This window comes from Arachis stenosperma, chromosome 7 (assembly GCF_014773155.1).
Source record: "Arachis stenosperma cultivar V10309 chromosome 7, arast.V10309.gnm1.PFL2, whole genome shotgun sequence".
Lineage (NCBI taxonomy): Eukaryota > Viridiplantae > Streptophyta > Magnoliopsida > Fabales > Fabaceae > Arachis > Arachis stenosperma.
Window position 1 is genome coordinate 53557457 of NC_080383.1, and position 5609 is coordinate 53563065.

Below are 5609 nucleotides of genomic sequence, written 5' to 3' on the forward strand. Positions count from 1 at the left end.
TCTCGCTCGTTTCCCTGATCACAACCACCCGACCCATTGAGAACCCGAGGTCTTCAGGTAACAAACATTGGAACCGTCTGTGGGGACCCTGTAGACATGGAGCGACTTCCCACGTTGGAGGAGCTTCGCGAAGTAGGAGGGGCTCGCTGGGCAAGTTCATCGGCTCATACCACCGAACACCCCTGCTCTTCCATTGAGCCTAAACAGCAGATTTACACCAAACCCCCCCCCAAAAGGCGTCCCTTCAGGGGACAGGAGCCGATAGCGCAAAGATTATGTAGGAACTCAGGCACAGAGTGCAAAACCTAGAGCAGGAGCTGGCAGCAAGGAGCCGATCCCATGGAGACGTCAGCCACCCCCGCGGCAACGCCAGTCGATCTCGAACCCGCACCTGATCTCCCTCCCAAAGACTAGAGAGTCGAGAAAGAAGTCCAACAAAGCACGACGAGGCACACACGCAGGTGACTTCCCGACCTTACCAAGGCAGGTCCAAGGGCCGCGGGGAATCTCAAAGAGGGAAGGCCAAGAAACAGCAGGAACCCATAATCATGGGAGTCACCTCCTTCTATCCCTCAATCCTCAAGGTCCGGCTTCCGAAGAATTTCGACAAGCCAACGAACATGAGGTACGATGGGACAAAAGATCCCCCAGGAGCACCTAACAGCTTTTGAAGCAAGAATGAACTTGGAAGGAGTAGGCGACGCGGTCAGATGCCGAGCATTCCCGGTGACGCTGGCCGGCCCGGCGATCCGATGGTTTAACGCCCTCCCACAAGGGTCCATTATGACCTTCGCGGACATCTCCCAAACTTTCTGGCTCGAATCACAACACGCATAGCAAAGGCAAAATACCCAATCAACTTGCTGGGGGTCACCCAGAAACCAGGGGAACCGACCATGAAGTTTTTGGATAGCTTTAACGACGAATGCTTAGAAATTGACGGCCTCATGGACTCGGTCGCTAGTCTCTGCCTAACAAACGGCCTACTAAATGAGGACTTTAGGAAGCACCTCCCAACTAAGCCTATATGGACTATGCAAGAAATTCAAAGCGTGGCCAAAGAATACATAAACGATGAGGAAGTCAATCAGGTTGTAGCAGCCAATAAGCGGCAGCTCCCTAACTCCGCAGCTCGGCAGGCTCCCTAGGTCAATAGATATAAGGATACCCCCAGGGACGGAACCCCAGCCAAACAGCACAAATAGCCCCCACAGGTGGGAAGGTTCACAAACTACACGCTACTCACGGCGCCCATAGTGGAAGTTTACCAGCAAATTGCGGACAAGGAAATTTGGTCCAGGCCCAGGCCATTGAAAGAGAGAACGGTAGGCAACAAAAGCCTATATTGCGATTATCACAAAGGTTTTGGCCACAAAACACAAGACTTTTTTTACCTCAAAGACGCCTTGGAGCAGGCCATCCGAGAGGGAAAATTGAGCGAATTCTCCCGACTTATTCGAGAACCGAGAAGACAAGAACGGGAGCACTCAGAAGAATATCGAAGCCAGATCGTCAAGGCGATACAAGAACCCACGGGGGCCACTGACAACCCCCCAACTTTTTTGGTTAACGTCGTAGTCAGACGTGATACCCCCCCCCCCCAAATCTAAGTCACCAGTAAAGAAAGATACCCGGATCCTCTCCATCTCAATGGGAGGTCCTACCACCCCAAACAGAGGACCCCCTATGATATCCTTCGGCCCAGAAGACCAATGGTTCCACGACCTCCCTGAGAACCTTCCGATGGTGATCACGGAAATGATTGGGACCAGGTTGGTCAGACGAATCCTCGTCGACATTGGAGCTGATTCCAATATTCTGTTTAGAAACGTGTTTGACGCCATGGGACTTAGGGAATCCGACCTCAAGACTCACTAACATGGTGTCATGGGGCAAGGTGATAACTACATCAAACCCGACGGGACGATCTTACTCCCAATCTGCTTATGAGCTGGTGATGCTAGGAGGTCGGTAATGGCGGACTTCGTAGTCCTCAGAGATTCCACGGCCTACAACATCATTTTAGGAAGAAAAACCATCAACAAATTCTCAACTGTGATATGCACCAAATTTTTAACAATGAATTTTGTCACAGACAAAGGAATGGTCGGCTCCATTAGGGGAGACTTAAAAGCGGCGGTTGCATGCGACAACGCCAGTCTCTCCCTAAGAAAGGAGTCCAAGAAGGTGGCCGGCGTGTTCTTGGCCGACCTAGATGTAAGAATGGAAGACAAGCCAAGGCCAGAACTAGAAGGGGACATGAAAAAGTTTCAGATAGGAAAGTCGGCAGAGCAGTTTACCTTCGTAAACAAGAATTTACCCCATGAACTCAAAGGACCACTTATGGAGATTATAAGAGCAAATGGCGACCTCTTCGCATGGACGCCATCAGACATGCCGGGCTTGGATCCCGAGGTCATGTCTCACTGGCTAGCTGTCAAGCCAGACGCAAAGCCAGTAGCACAGCGGCGAAGAAAGATTTCCCAAGAAAGGGCCAATGAGGTCGTTAAGCAAACAGCCAGGCTTCTTGAAGCCGGTTTCATCAAAGAGCTCGAGTACTCAACATGGCTGTCCAACGTCGTACTAGTTAAAAAAGGTAGTGGCAAATGTAGAATGTGTGTCGACTATTCCGACCTGAACAAAGCATGCCCTAAAGACTCTTTTCCCCTCCCCAACATCGACACCCTGGTAGATTCCGCAGCAGGATATCGCTTCCTTAGCTTCATAGATGCATACTTTGGCTACAATCAGATCCCGATGCACCGACCTGATCAGGAGAAGACAGTGTTCATAACACCAGGAGGCACTTATTGCTATAAGGTAATGCCATTCGGATTAAAAAACGCAGGGGCCACCTACCAAAGACTGATGAGCAAAGTTTTCCATGACCTCATCGGTAAGACGGTAGAGGTCTACGTCGACGACGTCCTAGTAAAAACGGTGGAACGAAGCAGCCTTATAGGCGACCTACAAACTGTCTTCAAAGCGCTAAGAAAATTCAACATGAGGCTCAATCCACCCAAGTGTGCATTCGCCATGGAGGCCGGGAAATTCCTAGGCTTTATGATAACACAAAGGGGGCTAGAAGCTAACCCAGACAAATGTGAAGCCGTCCTCAAAATGACAAGCCTAGGATGCGTCAAAGACGTGCAGCGACTAACTAGGAAACTCATGGCTCTATCCCGGTTTCTTGGAGCCTCGGCTGAAAAGGCTCTCCCATTCTTTAATCTAATGAAGAAAGGAATCGCCTTCGAATGGACTCTGGCATGCGAAGAAGCGTTCAGCCATTTCAAAAGGGTGCTCTCAGAGTCACCTGTACTCAGCAAACCCAAAGAAGGAGAACCCCTCTACCTGTACCTAGCAATAACCACACAAGCCATGGTGGCAGTCCTTGTCCGAGAAGAAGACAAGACCCAGTGCCCAGTATACTTCGTCAGCAAAGTGCTCTAAGTAGCAAAGCTAAAATACACCAGGCTGGAGAAATTAGCCTATGCCTTGCTAACCTCGTCGAGAAGGCTCAAGCAATATTTCTAAGGGCATAGGATCATCCTAAGAACTGACCAGGCGATTCGACAAGTCCTCCAAAAACCCGACCTCGCAGGGAGAATGATGGCATGGGCAGTAGAACTATCCCAATATGACTTGCAATACGAGCCCAGGCAGGTAATCAAGGCCCAGGCAATGGCGGACTTCCTGGTAGAGGTCACGGGGGAAGCACCCGACATATCGAACACACGGTGGAAACCCCATGTAGACGGAGCTTCCAACCAAGCGTTCAGAGGGGCCGGTATCATCCTGGAAAACTCGGCGGGAATAGCTTACGAACAGTCGATCAGGTTGGACTTCCCAGTCTCTAACAACCAGGCGGAGTACGAAGCGCTGATAGGAGGGCTAATTCTAGGCAAAGAGGTCGGAGCGTCCAGGATTGAAGTAAGCAGTGATTCCCAAATCGTCACATCCCAGATAAACGACAGCTACCAGGCTAGGGATACACTACTACAAAAGTACCTAGAGAAGGTAAGAGAGCTATGCAAAAGCTTCGATGAAGTCATAATCCAGTATGTCCCTAGAGAAAGGAACACCTGAGCAGAACTCCTCTCCAAGTTAGCAAGCACCAAGCCTGGAGCAGGAAACAGATCGCTAATTCAAGGGTTGTCAACTGAGCCAGCAGTAATTCTATGCATAACCCAAGCACTAAGCCCCCTCTCCTGGATGGACCCTATCCTCCGATATATGGAGAAAGGTGAAACACCACAAAATGAGAAGGAAGCACAAGCCATCAAAAGAGAAGCTCCAAAGTATGTGATTATACAAGGGCAGATGTACAAGCGGGGACTCCACCAACCTTTGCTCAAATGCTACGCCCCGACCAAATGGACTACATCTTAAGCGAAGTCCATAAGGGGTGTTGTGGTCACCATATTGGAGGAAGGTCGTTGGCAAGAAAGATCATCCGAGCAGGATATTACTGGCCCACCCTGATGTCGGACGCTCAGGAGTTCGTCAGAAAGTGCAGGAAATGCCAGGAAAACGCCAACTTCCACAAAGCCCCACCCGAAGAACTCAGCTTGATGATGGCACCCCGACCTTTCGCTCAATCGGGAGTCGACCTCTTGGGACCATTCCCACCCGGGCCAGGGAAAGTCAAATATTTGATAGTAGCCATAGACTACTACACCAAGTAGGTGGAAGCAGAATTGCTAGCCAGCATAACCGCAGCAAACTGTCAAAAATTTTTGTGGAGGCAAGTCATCACTAGGTTCAGAATTCCAGAGTCTGTCATTGTAAATCATGTTGCTTGTATGCGAAGTTTGTATTCGTAGGTTTTGATGAATGACAAACCAACAAACGACATGAAAGACAAACCAACAAACAACTTGAATGAACAAGCATGTTGAAAGATCAACCAACATTCAACATTGAGGAATGAAGAGTTGAAAGCAACACAACAACAACAAGAAACTCAAGTCCACAACATTTGAAGACAAGTATAGTGTCTTAGGACTTAGGTAACTTCTTGTTAAGAACCAATTGCTAAATCTCTCAACACACACTCACAAAATATTTTGATGCACATCTTGCAATTCGATGCTAGCCAAATGGTTTAAAACTTGTTTTCAAAGGTACAAAAGCATAGGAATTGACTCCAACAAGTTTGAGATCAATCCTAAGTATTTTGAAGTGATCTTAAGCCATTCTTTAAGGTTTGCATCGATGCACACTCATCTTGCATCGATGCAAAGCATGCGACGACTTGTTGCATCGATGCAAAGATGTTTGCATCGATGCAACCTAGCTGAAAGTTCAAATTTCAGCTTCAAAGACACATTTGCATCGATGCAAAGTGTTATGCATCGATGCAAATGATTCAAAAACATAAAAAACGGCTAGTTTTGACAAAAAGGCTCCATCCCATTAACTCCCCAACGTTTCTAAGGTTTGGGGAGTCTATAAATAGATGGATTGAAGCCTTATTTCACATACTTGAGTATTTGCAAACTATCTTGTTCATATTCTTTCATTCTACACATTTTTTAAGGTGTTATAATACACAATTTGAGAGAGCAATATCAATTGGTTCAATAGTGCTAAACCTGTAATCATACACT